Consider the following 14839-nt stretch of genomic DNA (forward strand, 5'->3'; position numbering starts at 1 on the left):
CAAAGCAGCCCCTGCTCTACCCCCCCAGCAGAGCAGAGCTGGGTGCAATTACGCTTCACTGCCTCTCCTCTCTCACTGTAATTCCTTTGCTCCGCTGAATTGCTTCCCCTTCAGCACCACACATAATCCACTGCACTGTAATTACACGGGAATTTTAATATCTGATGTATTTATAAGATGCACTTAATTCATCAGCCCCTTTAACCACACTGTCATTCCAGCCTTCAGCACGGTGGGAAGGATGACTCGCTGTCAGATGGAGATTAGCTGGCCCATGTGTGTAATGAGTTGGAGGGTGTTCTCAGCCCAGCTGAGAGCCTCACTGCCAGGTCCCACCCTGGCTGGGGAGCAGGATCCCACCATGCCAGGTGCCCTGACCGCCAGGGGATTGTGCCAGGGCTCCCCTGTGCTGTGCAGAAATAAAGGGCAGCACAATCCAGAGACCTTCCCGAACATTTGAATCATCCAACAGGTCCAAATTTGGCAGAAATGGAGGGCCTGTGCTGGGGTGAATTTTACCCCTACAGCCCAAGCACTGGGGGTTTCCCCAAAGGGCTCCCCAACATGAGGGATGCACATTTTGGATCCCTCCAAATCCACAAAGAAAGTAGCCACTACTGAAGGCTTATTTCTCCCGGCATTTGTTTTGGTGGCTCCTTTCCAGCCGTGTCCTATAAGGGAACCAAAGGCCTTTGAGCCTCTTGCAGTGAGCACAATGCAATGATTTTCCCAGCCTGGGCAGGAGGGATGAGCTCACTGGCGTCCTTGGTTCCCCCTGGCTTCGGGGTGCTGGGTCCCTGTGCCGAGCACGGCGCACGCTGTGGCTCCTCAGGATGCCCAGGAGGGCAGTGGACTCAGCAGAATGCTGGGGGTGGCTGGGCTCCATCCCACCAAGTCCTGGGAGAAATGCCAGCTGAGCCTGGGAACGAGGGGCAAAGGGGGAGAGAAAGGGGTGGTCTCACTGGCTCGGTCCCGGGGGGCATCCTGGCTCTCGCTGATGGATGACACCACGTATTTCACACTGGGGTCACACTGGGTTTTCCCACAGCCCTGCAGTGACATCCACACTGCCCTGCCAGGCACCCCTGTGGGTAGGTGGCACTCACAGGTGGTGGCATTGTCCCCACCTCAGCACTGGCCACGAGGCACCACGGAGGCACAGCCCAGCTGCCAGTGGCACTGAATCCTGCATGAGCGGGATGGGCCTGGGACCCACCAGGTCCCCACAACACCGGGTGACCTTTGGGACACCAACCCTCCTGCTTCCAGCAAGCTGTGCCAGAGCAGAGCTGTGCTGGAGTGGGACTGTGATGACATTTCTGCTGGAGAGGGACCTCCAGCAAGTACCACTGTGAGCCCCAGGGCTGCTGTCAGCACCCTAAGCCCACCCACAGCCCTCGGGCTCCCAGGGTTGGGTCAGATCCCAGATGAACCCCGGCACTTGGCAGTGGTCAGGCACAGTGACACTGGTGACACACTGGTCCCCCACTGGCAGTGAGGTCTCTCCCCACAGCTTCCTGCTCTGGCACCCTGTGGCTCCCTGGGAACACAAGCTGGGGACACAAAGGGTGCTGAAGCTGGCCTGATGTCCCCCCATGCCCCATGTCATGTCACACACTCCAGAGCTGCACCTCCCTGCCAGGCTGCCCAGAGTGCCAACCCCGAGCAGGGACACCAGCTCTGGGGGCAGAGCTTGGGCTGATCTGGGGCAGGGTTATCCAAGGAGCTGGTAAGTTCCCATCCCCTCCCCATCAGGAGGGTCCCTGGTACCTGCTCCCCACGGGATGTCACGGCCTCCTGCCTCAGTTTCCCCATCTGCACAGTGCTCTCCGAGAGGGTAAAGACAGGACCATGGTTGGCAGGGGGTGCAGCAGGGTCTCCAACCCCACCTCTGGCTTAGGATCAGGGCAGGGCCCTCTCTCCTTTCTCCATTCCCAACCCCTCCTTCCCCAGGGTGCTGCCATCCAGGGGGAACTTTGGCCCCCAAGGTCACTGACAGAAGGGGATGGGGGCAGACACCCCAACCTCATGCCCAGCCAGCCCTGCCAACCACCCCGTCCAGGTCCTGGCCACTCCCTGAAGCTCAGCTACCCCGCAGGTGTCCCCCTCCCTCCCCGCTGTCCCCAAAAAGCAAATATCCAGGGAGATGGGCTCCGCGCTGCCAGCTCTGCCGGTGGCACTGGCGCTGAGCAGAGCAGACACTGCAGCACGGCCGTTACGTAAGCCCGAGCCAGCTCTGGGGATGTAGGACACCGGGGTTATCCCCCGGCCCCCCCGGGGCTGCCACCCCCACCCCGCCCCAGCCACGGGGCTCGCGGAGTTTGGGGGGAAAACCCCTCCAGCTCAGCCCACACTGCAAAGGCTGCAGAGGGGGCTGGGGTGGCCCTTGGGTTGCTGTGGCCCTGCCATGGGGCACACGGTGGTGGCACGGGGGTGGCAGTGGGGGCCAGGAGGGTTGTGCCGCTGTGGGGGAGGGAATGGGGCAAGCGGTGGGGTGGGATGGGACTGGGAGGCAGCAGGTGCTGCACCCACATCCCGCTGGAGTCCTTCTGGACTCTCCAGGGCTCACCCGTGCAGGTGAGAGCTCAGGGAAGGAGCCAGGTCGTCAGGTTGAGACTCCTGGGCTGTGCCTCCCTCGGGGCGACTCACGGAGCAGGATGAACGAAGCCAGGGCAAAGGATCCAGCCCTGACGCCAGCCCGCTATATCCATATCCGCATCCTCACAAATCTGGAGGGTCAGCATCCCTGTGACAGCATCCCTGCAATCAGCCTCCTTGGGATCAGGGTCCCTGGAACAGCATCCTAGAGAAGTGCATCGCTGGTACCTCCAGCACAAGCATGGGAGCCAGGATCAGGGTTTCCCAGAGCTGAAGGGAAGATCCTTTCCCTGCGGGACAGCCCCGACATCACCTGCTCTGCATCCCTGTGGGGAAACGGAGGTGAGGGATGGCACAGCTGGCATCACTCACATCACCCATCCCCAAAACACCCGTCCCCTGTGCCAGGGGCACGGCAAGTGGGCAGGCAGTGCTGGTAGCACTGCGGCTCCCCCAGGATCAACCTTGCCCTGGCTAACAGACCATCGGGATCCTGGCAGCATCCGCTGCCATGGTGCGGGATGGTGACAGGGATGGGGACCCCACGGCCCCACGGTTATATGAATTCTCTCTGGCTTTCTGTCAGGCACAGTCTGGATCTGGCCATTTCTGTCTGGGGATGTTGGGAGGGAGAAAGCCCAGGCTAAAGCTCCCAGCAATGGGAGATATCAGAGCAGGAAATTAATGTTAATTAATTCATAATGACGCTGAGATAGTGATACCAGATGCTTCAAAAGTCCAACGGGGGAATCTGAAAGTGCTTTGTAAGAAATCCGTCGCCCACCGGCAGTCCTGCCTCGCTGCAAGCTGGGAATGAGGGAGTGAGCTGGGAACCGGGATCAAGCTGGGACTGCAGGACCAAGCTAGAACTAGGGAACAAGCTGGGAATGAGTCAGGAATGGTGAAAGAGGGACACATCCCTGTGAGGTGACAAGGCCACAGTCACCCAGAGCTGTGGAGAGCAGCACTGGGACCCCCCTGCCACCTGCCACCACACTCCCACCTTTCTCCCTTCCACCCCAACTCAGAAGCTGGAGTGGAGCTTGAGTGACAAGACACCCACCATGCTCCACTCCCTGGGGCACAGGGGGTTCCCGAGTCCCTTAATGCTCATTTTTTCCTCTCCTTTCCTCCATTTCAGGGACACTGGGTTCAGGGCAGGTGGTCGGGTGTGTACTGGGGTACTCAGGGGCCCGCAGGGGGATGGAGGGACAGGCTCATGATCTGGGACAGGGACACAGGTCCTTTGCCAACCAGTGTCCCCACACTCAGAGGACAATTTCTCCCTCCTCATCCACGTGAGCCAGCCCTTGCCCTGCTCTGCCAAACCCAAACGGGGCTGCACTTTAGCCAAGAGGTGTAAAACAGCCTAGAAAGCAGCTTGAGCCCGGTGCCACCTCCCCAGGGCTGGGAACCCCAGAGCCAGAGCCGGGAAGGGTGCAACCATGAACTCTGCAAAAACCACAGGCAAATCCCTGGGCTTGGAGCTGTTTGCCCAGACAGGGGGGATTATGCTCCTTCCCACAGTGACACAACAGCGCCTGCACCCAGAGGGGACCCTCAGAACGGGGGCTAAGTGAGGTGGCCAAGGCCACGCAAGGCCTGGCAGCGGCAGAGCAGGGTGGCACGGCCGGGGCACGGCCGGGGCACGGCGCTGCCATCACTGCTTACATAAGGTGTCCCTTAAGGTGTGTCCGAGTGCACACACCCGAGCGGTGACAGGAGAGCAGGACAGATCCATCCCTCCAGCAACCCCTCACAGGGACAGCGCTCCCACTCTTTTTGGAGACAGCACCCCCAAAACTGCCAACCCGGCCTCCTTCCCCCTGCACAGAGGGTGCGTGAGGCTCCCGTGTCTCTCAAGCACATTTACACCCTAAAAGCCCCTAAAAGCTGACAGGAATTGGGCGGAAATGCTGGGTTTCAGCTCGCGGTGCAATTCCCCCGACAGCTCCTCCGAAGTTTATCCGCAGCAGGAACGGTTTCTACGGCGCTGCCGGTGAAGCCGCCCCAGCAAGTGGGGAGAGGGGAAAACCCCACTGGGAGCACCACGGAAAACCACAGAGCACCACAGCACCACAGACAAGGCCACCAAAATCCCACCCCAGCTGGTCCCGAGGGACTTGTCATAAACCCCTGGGTCATTCCAGGGCTAAGGATAAAACTACTTTGACTTCATAGGTAAATTAACTCTTTTGGCTAAAGAACAGCAGAGGCAACACAGGATTTCAAAGTGTGTTTTGTATCAGAGGCAAGAAATAAAGTGGCCTTTACGGTGCCTTCCCCAGCAAAGCTGGAGCTTTATTAAGCTTATCTGGCATGGATGGGAATGCTCACTGTTATTCCAGGCCTGAAAAGAGCAGGCAAGGATTTTTTTTTTTTTTTTATTCTTGTTTTCATTATTTTCTGGTGGCTTCACTGCTTTGTGCTCACAGAAAGGGAATTTCACCTGCTGTTACAAAGAAAAGGCCCTGGAAAGTTTTGCGAAGAAGGGGATGAGGGGAAGAAGGTTTATGGAAGCAAAACGAGTTGTTGCAGGGTTTGTTGTGGATTTTTTTTCACAGTGACCTGTAAAACACCCCCAGCTCTTTGCTGCTTGCAGAAGACCTGGCACCAACATGCCAGTCTCCTGTCCCCACCAGTGTCACCCCTGGGATGGCGGTGGTAAGATCTCAGAAACTGAGGTTGATTTGGGGTGCAGAAGGAAGGCAGTGGGACTGCTCCCCATCTTTTTCACAAGCAAAGTCATGCCACGCTTTCTAAGAACAGGAAAGAAAAAAAATCCAGCCCTCGTTTGCTGACACCACAGCAAAACAGGTGGTTCAAAATCACAAGTGCAAGGGGGGGGAGAAAAAACCCTATTTGGTGATTTTGTGCTCATATTCATTGCAAAACTGTCCGGGAATGCTGCTAAATACACACCATTTTCCCTTCTCACACTCTTTGCTCTATAATTAAGAGAGACTTCTAAAAATACAAACGGCCTCGAGCACCCAGTGAAGGCGTGCAGGTGCTGCTAACTGGAGGCACTTTAGTACAGCTCATTTTCTGGACAATTTTACTCGCCTGGCTCGTGCTCAGCGCCGATACTATTACAGTGATGCAATTATGCTGCTGCTGCTGCTGCTGCTGCTGCTGCTGCTGCTGCCGTGGTCGGCTCGCTCGGCTTTCTCCCTGCGCTTTGCAGTTTGCCTTCAAAGCCCCCCCAGCCCCGCAGCTCCCGGGCTCACCCCAAGCGTGTCCCCGCCGGCAGGGCCCAGGGAGCTGGGGATAAGAGGGTCAGGCGGGTGTGTGCTACACCAACATGTGAATATCCATGTGTGGGCATGGAGGGGCATAACCCCGCATGGGCATTGCCCAAAACAACCGGTGTGCAAAAGTTTTGGGTGAGGAAGAGAGCTGGCCAGGGGAAGCGAGCGGAGGGGAGCAGGAGCATGGAGAGGATCCCAAAAGGCAGCAGCAAACCCTCAGTGTTGGCTGGGCAGGGAGGGGGCCCATGGCACTGGCACGGTGATGCCGCTTGGCAAAACATCCCCCCCAACCTGGCATCTGGGGCACAGGGGTGAGGGGGAACTTCCCCCGTGGAGCTGCCGCTGCGAAACTTCCCCTTCTTATTTCTCCATTAGGGCTGCAATAGGTGGAAGTGATTGACTCACTATGAGACTGCTGTTTTTGCCTCTGACTTGGGATTAAGACGGAGCTGGAGGAGCGGAGGAGCCGTTGTCGGCAGGCACCGGAGCCGGCACTTACCTCTCACTGCATCCAGCCCCTCCGGCCGTGGGGCTGCAGCTCCTGGAGAGTTAGCTGGCAGGGGACCCCACATCCACTCGGGTTTCTCCCAGGACCGACGTTCGGCTGCTGCTTCTTAGGCACAGACCCAACCCCTCCATTCCAACCACAGGGAAAAAAATATATCTTCTTCCAAAAGAAAAAAAAATTAAAAAAAAAAAAAAAAAAGAGGGAGATTAAAAAAAAAAAAAACCAAACAAATAAAACCACACTTTTTTCTTGGTTTGCTTTCCCCGTGGAGAAAAAAAAAGAAAAATAGATAAATCCCAGCGACCAAGAGATCCAGACTCAGGTGAATTTAGCTTCAAACTCCCTCTGCGCTTTCAGAGCCTTCACCCTCAAATGGGCTCTGGAAGATGCTGGGGGACCCATCGTTGCCAAAGTGTCATCAAATATCCTTCGGGCTCAACTCCGCTCCTGCCCGGGGAGGGTGGACTTCTTCCCTTCTTCCCTGCTTGCTGCGTGCTGTGGAGTTGGCAGGGACCTGCCTGTTCCAGCCTCAGCGTGGAGGGTGGGTGGGTTGGTTGGTTGATGTGGGTTGGTTTTCTTTTTTTTTTTTTTTTTTTTTTCTCGCCGCTATTGGTTTTCTTGCTATCTGATCCTGAGCGAGCGCTGCAGCTCGCCGCTTCCCTGCTTTTTCCCCCCAGCTCCCAGGCTTTTGACAGGGAATGAAACACAGACACCCAGTGAGACAGGCTCCGGCTTCTACAAAGCTCCACTCCCTCCTGCTGCCTTTGTCCGCGAACAGCAACTCCTCCAACTCTGCCCGTAGACACGAGGGAACCTCTGCATCAGCACTTTCCTAATGGCTGCTTCGCCCCAGCCCTTCGGCCCTTCTTCTTCTTCTTCTTCTTCTTCTTCTTCTTCTTCTTCCTCGCTTCCTCTCCTCTACCTTGATGGCTTCCGCTTGCTTTTTCTAGCCCGGCCCCGGCTCCGACAACCACAGCCACAGGGAAGCAACAACCCTTTCCCGATGGATCCATCTCAGCTCCCCCGCGCCGGCGGCTGCGGTCGGGGGGTAGTGGCCCCGCAGTCCATCACCGTCCTTCCTGGGCACCTTCCATGAAAAATCAATGGTGGGGGCAGCGTCCCTGAAGGCTTCACTTTGGGCTGGTTTAAGGGGCAGGGGGCTGCGTGTGTGGAGAGGAGCCAGGGGCAGAGGGAGGGCTGAGAATTGGAGCCACTTCTTTTTATTGCAGGCGGGGATTATTTTTATTTTTTTTTAAAGGTTGACTGGAATCCAAGTTTGTTTCTTTGGTAGTGAGCATTATTTAAAGCCATTTGGGAGGCTTTGGGTGTCTCCAGGTCACCCTGTCCTTATATTAGCGAGGCCTTTTTGGAGAGGGTCAAAGTGAAACCTTGCTCCGGCAGCCTCTTTCCCCCGCGGAGGGGAGCGGGAGGCACAGGGATGCTGCAGTGGGCTCACAACCTTGGCTGGCTCCCAGCCAGAGGGAGATGCAAACCAGCCACCGTCTGTAATTTTTGCTACACTTCCTCCACACTCGGTCACTCGCGAGATCCCAGGGCTGCTGCCTGCTCCTTTTTTGGGGATTCACAGGCTTTGTTCAAAAAAAAAAATCACAGCCAGGAGACCTCCAGCCTTGCCAGCGATGCTCAGCACTGCTCAGCATGGCTGTCACGAGCTGGCGGGTCACAGAGAAACCATAAAGCCCCCCAGAACACAGCACATGAAGAGGCTGCCTCCCCACCTGCCCTTTGGCAGCCTCTTCCTCACTCTTTCTTGTCTCCCACCACAAGTTTGGGATAATCAATTCCTCCCTCTCCCCTTCAACAGCATCCGGGAGCAGCGACTCTCCTGGTGCCCAGCTCCCATCCTCTCCTGACACAGAGATGAAGCATTGTTCCCTCACTGTTCCCAAACACCCCAAACTCCAGAGCACCTCAGGGCAATGCTCCCAGTTCTGCCTCCACTCCCCTCTCCACATTGGCTTGTCCTCTCTCGCCTCATTCCACAAACCTCAGAAACACTGAAATCCCTGGGTGAAAAGCACTGCAGGGCCTTGCCCCAGCCCTGATAGATACTCACTTAACAGCAGGGATTTGAGGTTTGCAGATCAGAGGGGACACCAGCTCACACACTGGGCCTGGTGGTCTCGTGCAAGACCACCCGGGGCCAACCTGACCACAAAACACTGCTCCTTTCTGTCAGGCAGCCCCACACACCCCAGTTTGCTCCTCCCTGATGCCTCCTCTCCTTTACCCCACCATGCTCATGGAAAGCTTCCCAAATCCCTCCCTGCCCCGATCCCCAGCCAGAGGTGCCAGACCAAAGTTCTTTATACTCCCTTCAAAAATAGACGCAATTAATGCACCCAAAGATTTGGCTGCAAAGCTGGGGCGGGAGACTGGCCACGGGTCAGGGGCACCCCTGGGGTGAGGGGAGCAGCTTCAGGGTCCCCAGTCCAAGACTGGGGCTGGCTGAGAGGGTTGGGTGGAGCTGGGCAGCCACAACTGGCGAGGTTGGTGTTCCCATCACCTGGCCATGCTGGTGGCTTACCCCTCTCTCCCCAGTTTGCTACAGGAAATGCAAATGAATAGCCTGGGACTTCCATCCTGGTAAGCCCCAGATTCCCTCTGCTTTTGGGGAGAAGTTCCCCGTGTTTTCCCATCAGGGCTGGGGAGAAGCATGGAGAAGCTCGTTATCCCCTTCTGTCGGTGCAGGACCGCAGCCCTGGGGACCCCCATGTCCTGTGGGTTCCCAGCCAGGGAACAGCTCCAACCAAGATCCAATCTCTGCCTGCCCCTGGCCATGCGTGGAATTGTCCAAGTGAGGGAAGGAGGATCTTTTAGGAATTGTCCAAGTGAAGGAAGGAGGATGAGGGGGTGAAAAAAGGGGTGCACCCAGCGGGGTCGAGCCCCTTCCAAGCGCTCACAGCACGGCTGCGCAGGGCCACGAGCAAGTCAGCACTGAGCCATTAGGGCTAATTCAATCAAGATGGATGGCCCGATTGGAGGGCTGCTGTCCATAAATCCCCCACTCCCGCTGCATTAGTGTCAGGGCTCCCAGAGGAAGAGGCTGAGGGGGAGGCGCGGGGGAGCCGGGATGGGGAAACGTGCTAAGTCACCCGTCCTCCCGATGGCACAGGGCCGCTCGGATCAGGGGCCACCACCCCATCCTGTGCACCATGGGGACACAGCCCACCATCCTCCAGCCCTTCCAAAAGCCTAGCAGCTGGAGAGGGTGGGATTTCAAGCAAACTGGGTTTGCTGGACTCCAAAAGGTGCAGGGTTGTTCACAAACTCCGCAGGGCAGGGGGTTGCTCCCATGGGAACCTTGCCCATTTGCTCCAGTGGGTTTTGCAGCAGGAGGAAGGTGGGGTGCTGGGGGAAATAGGCTTGGAGCCCCATCATAGGTCCCAGTGTGGTAACTGGGACTCGGAAATATAAGCTGAGAAAGCCCCAAGGCTGATGGATGCCGCACCCGCCCCAGACACCCAAAACTCAAGCCACACCAGACCATGACACCACTGCAGGACATCCCCATGGAATACCAGCTCCTTTCTCCCGGCACACCACTCTCTTCCCACTTCTGCTCCTATAAAAGGCCATTTGTAGGCTCAGAGATGCCATCTGATGACCCAAACCATGTTCCCCCATCCACTGAGCACAGGCAGTGGGAGCCACACGTGCCGCCGCGCCGCACAAGCCAGCTCAGGAAATAAGCTCTCATCCCTCCAGGTTAAAAATAGCCGTGAGCTTTGCCACGGACACGCCTCACCCTGGCGCTCTGGCCGAGCTGGCTCCCACCTCGCCTGCCCACCCAGCCCACCGAGCTCATGGCCGAAAACCGGCCGCAGGGAAGGGTCCGGTGGGCTGCCGCCATCTGCTCCGGCCGCTGGCAGCTCCGTCAGCGCGGGATGCCGGCTCTGCCAGGCCGCACTGTTGGCCGGCAAAGGGATGCAGAGGGCCAAGTCCTGGTGGGATTTGGGAAGACAACGGGCCAGGGGATGCGGCAGACGGATGGCAGGATGGCATGGGTTTGTGGGCAGCGCTCTCACCCCTGGAGTGCTCACGGAGGTTGTGTGGTTGCTTGACAAGGGAGACAGCAGGGGTGATAGCCCAGTGCAGAAGAAAAGATATTTGTGTGATGGGGATGGGGGGTTACCAGGGCATCTCAGCCTGGGAGAGGAGTCGAGGACATCCAGGAGCAGTTGGATGATGGAGAGAGGGATGCTCAGACCTACCCTTCATGTCCAGAGCATCTCAAGGGCTGTGTCAGCACAGAGGGAGTACAACCAAAATAGCTCAGGGAGGCTGACCCCAGGGCATGAGGAGCAGTGAACTGTGGCACTGCCATGGATTTATCTGGAAAGAGAGGAATGCACATCCCTATGCACCTCCAGTTTCTGGCTGTGCTTCAGCGAGACCAGGAGGGAGGGAGGCATAGCAGGGAAGGAGCCTGACTGCCGGCAGGAGGAGCACAGCAGCTGAGGTCAGTGATTGTGGTGTTTTTACGGCACCACGAGCAAGATCCTGGGGACCAGAAACTGCTGATGGGGACAAGAATTGACTACTGCCATGCAGGGATGCGGAGGGGCTCTCTATAGGTTGGTTGCACCATGCCCAGCAGTTCTCGCTCTCTCAGGTCAGCACCTTTGTATCCACTCACCCAGGAAAGAAAAGTAAAGGCAGGATTGGGTCTGAGGAACCATCAGCCAGGAGCAATAACCTGTTCAATGAAAAGCCCTGGAGCAGGTGAGCCATTTCTCCCCAGAATGGCTAGCATAGGGGAAAAAAAAGACGTTTGTATTTCTGCCAGTTGACAAAATGAAATGCCACTTGTAGCCAGTGAAACTCTGCAGATTTTGCAAATAAAGGATTGCTCCATTCAGCTTCCAGCTGGATTCCAGCCCCAGCCACAACACGGACACTGGCAGCATCCCCCGTCGCATCCCAGCACTGGTGCCACACCACGGGCTCGAGCTCACAGCAAACCCAAGCACTGCCCCAAGGCAGGGACACAGATCCCATTGCCAAGTTTGCTCCCACCCTTTGCTTCCCTGTGTTTGCCCTGGGGACCGTGCTGCTGGGATAGCACTGTGTCCCTTGGGAGGCTCTAACATATCTTAGGAAATTTTCCCATTCTATGCAGCCTAATTTAACCCATTAGAGCTTGTTTCAGCGGGGTCCCGAGGGAATGTCTCTCCCCAGCATCCTCCTCTGACTCTTCCTCTGCTTCTCTCCTCCTTCATGTGCACACAGCTCACCTCAGGATGGCTCAGCCTTGCTCCACCATGAGCAGTGCTGGTCCAAACAACCATAAAACATGCCCCTACACAATCCCAGAGGATTTCCCACCTGGTCATGATGCACTTCTTAGGAGTTGAAAGGTGCTGACCCTGCCCTGCTGCACACAGAGAGGTCCAGCCCACAGACGAACACTTGAGGAGATCTTGGCCAGTGCATTTCATCATGGCCAGAGATGGGAGCCTGCTCCTTATCCCCAGCTGAAGAACAAAAAAAGAGACAGTTTGGGAAAACTGTGCACCCTCAGCATGCCACCACTCCAAGATCAGGCCAGAGCTCCGTCACTCTGGGATCCTGACTGGAAAAAACATGATAAAGCAGGAGGAAAGCAGCTTATCTGCTGCTGTCATGGCCTGCAGTGTTTGGGGGGAGGATTTGGGGCAGCAGATGGGAATTCCTAGACTCTGTGCACAGCCCAGTGCCAGCTCCATGACCCGGGCCAGTTGGGATGAGCATAGCTTGGCTTTTTACCATGGGATGCTCCAAAAGGAGCAGCAAAGGTCAGCTCCCCTGGGGGCTCGCAGCACCCAGGAGAAACCATGGAGCCCTTTCAGCTCTCCTCACTCCACGGCCAATGCTCAGCTCCCTTTTCCCTCATCCAAAGGGTGGATTATTTTAGGAAGGGAGGAGGAAAAAGCAGCAGTGATGAGCTGACAGATGGCTGCTCGCAGCAGAGCCCAGGCAGGCTGGACACCCCGGGGGTCAGACAGGCACCTCACATGACCCAGAGGTTTGGCTGCAGCCAAAGAGCCCAACTGGCTTCTTACATAAATGACCTGAGGGCAGCGCCTTTGAGACCACCAGCGCAGGCAGCAGATGCTCCGAGGCCAAATCCACCCAGTCCTGGGCAGACGTCACCTAATCAGCACGTTGGCTTCTTCCCAAGGCAGTCTTGGGGCACACAGTAAATATCTTATGTAAGCACCTCTGGCCTGAGGCCGGGTCCAGTTCAGCTATGTCACACAGTGATTCCCTCCTGGACAGAGGCACAAGACGCGGCCTGAGGGGCCTGAAGGGGCTTTCCCCAGCATGGACCTGTCAGACCCCCTTGGTGACTCATCTCACAGCTTTGCCAGAGGAGGCTCCAGGAAAAACCCTGGTGGATGGAGAAGAATTGCCCATCCCCAGTGGCAAAAAAACACAGAAGAAGGGCTCAAAATGACAAGTCACTTCTGCCCCCAAACTATTTGTCCTCCAGGACTTGGTAGCTGAGTAGAGAGGTGGTAAGAGCCCAACAGCCCTCCCTACAAGGCCAGTGCCTCCAGCCCAGCCACAGCTGGCTGGACCATAAGTCCCTTCAATGATGGAAACATCACACCAAGCCAGGAGACTCTGCCAGCGCTCAGCTCCCACCAGGTGGGAAATTTCTCATCCCAGTCTCCCCTGTGGCAGGATAGCCCCCCAAATATCTCAGCACTGCCAGAGACATGAGAGAGAGATTCCTCTTTGTCCTGAGCAGCCTCCTGGAGACCACTGGAGTTGGGAGGCTGGAGAGTGCCCATGGATGGACAGAGCTGGGGATAAAACCAGCTGGGGCATTAGCAGGATGCAGAGGATGGGTAACCAGTGAGCATCTTCAGCACTGAAGCATCTTCAGTCACTCCAGGCCGCTCAGTGAGGGGAAAACTATGGTGACGGCTGTGCTGGCAGATACTCTTTCCTCCCTTTCTCTGGGTTCGCATCTTCAAAGGATTTACCCACAGTGGTTTTGGCCCAAGAAAATCCCAAACAAGTGGCCTCGAGCCTCGCTATTTCCTTCACCTGTCAACACCAGCCTTGGGGGACTTGCCCATCCGTGGGACATCCCCTTCTGTACCAAACCAGGCCACATGTGAGTTGGGTGGGTTCAGACATCAGCTGGAGGATGCTCAGAGGCACAGACAGCAGGAGGCCAAGGGAGCAGACAGGACATGACCTGCCCCAGCCTCCTGCTCCTCTTTGACAGGTCACTTAAACACTGCAGCCACCAAAAGCCCTCCCCGTCTTTCACAAGAGGCATTTCACGCCCGCCCTTGCTGCTAAATGAAGCAGCCCCAGCGTTACTGCACCACCTGGGGCAGTCCTGGGCACGGAGCAAGGTTAAATTCATCCCTGCAGAATCAGCACCAGCAGCTTCTCCATCAGCACTGGAGCTCCAGGCTGAACTGGCCATGCCACCACCGGCCCCGGGCTGGAGAGGAAAATAAAGGCAGACAGAGAATTTGGGTCTCTGTTGCTGCAGCTGGCAGAGGGGAACATACGCACAAATATTTGTGCTCTCCTGTTCTTGGCAAGGCCTCTTTGCCCATTGCTGGCAGCTCTCAGGGTTTGGGAAAGGGCAAATGGGTCCAACCAGCAGCTGCCTGTGGCAGCCCTCGGACCTGGGTATGGCAATAAAGGTAAAACCTTAAGGATTGCTCAAGTCATGTCCCCAAGGACGCAGCACTAGGTGACACTGGGCAGCTGCAGGCGCCAGAGGCAAGTGCTTGAAATTTATAGAGTGAAGAAACAGTCAAAACTGGCACAAAACGCCCCAGTTTTCACCCTCTGCTCAAAGCCATGGGCAAGACCTGCACTAGACACCAGGACCGTGCCAGGGAAGCCAAGAGACCAGTCTGAACTAGAGCTGCATTTTGGGATCACCTGCCTATGATGGGTTTTTGGAGGGTGGGGTCTTGCAAAACAGAGGTTCAGTAGTGGCCAGGGCCAGGTAGATGAAAGGCTGAGCCGTTCTTTAGGTTGTGGAGCAAAATAAAACTGCACATTCATATGGAAACAAATTACTTTTAAGTGAAAGACAAAATTATAAAGGTGTTTTTCCATAAGGCTCAAAGCAGTTTGTTAATCCAAAAGGAACCAACTCCCCACCAGGTTGTTGCACTCATTTGTAAATTACAGTTCTCCTCTAGATCATTTAAAAGACATTTTCCAAAGCAGAGAAGGCAAAGCCTCATTGAAAAAAAAAAAACTCAAAAAATCTCCAAACAGAGCATTCTGACTCTTCCTGAAAACTTCACATTTCCAAAAGCCAAGGTAAAACACCGTGATCTTCCCAGTTGTTTCTCTCCCCCATTTTGTGCAATCACATGTAATTCCCGAGCTCTGCATGAGTTTGGGATGGGTGCCAGGCTCTGCAGTGCCAGTGCCGAGCACACGCAGCTGCCGGCACGCTCCGGATCAGAGCCACAGCTCGGCCGTAGGGACA

General features: G+C 56.3%; 1 protein-coding gene across 2 annotated transcripts in view; it reads right to left on the reverse strand.

Moving 5' to 3' along the window:
* The window catches only part of KCNJ12 (potassium inwardly rectifying channel subfamily J member 12), a 52024-nt gene that overhangs the window by 23168 nt on the left and 14017 nt on the right, over positions 1-14839 (reverse strand). Inside the window, exon 1 of one of the 2 annotated variants that reach the window (XM_010392354.3) lies at positions 6349-6568. The exons of the other annotated variant lie outside the window; for it this stretch is intronic. The gene's annotated coding sequence lies outside the window, so the exon portion shown is untranslated. Of the gene's footprint in view, positions 1-6348; positions 6569-14839 lie in introns of those variants that run through there. 2 annotated transcript variants of the gene reach the window in all.

Source organism: Corvus cornix, chromosome 14 (genome assembly GCF_000738735.6).
Source record: "Corvus cornix cornix isolate S_Up_H32 chromosome 14, ASM73873v5, whole genome shotgun sequence".
NCBI lineage: Eukaryota > Metazoa > Chordata > Aves > Passeriformes > Corvidae > Corvus > Corvus cornix.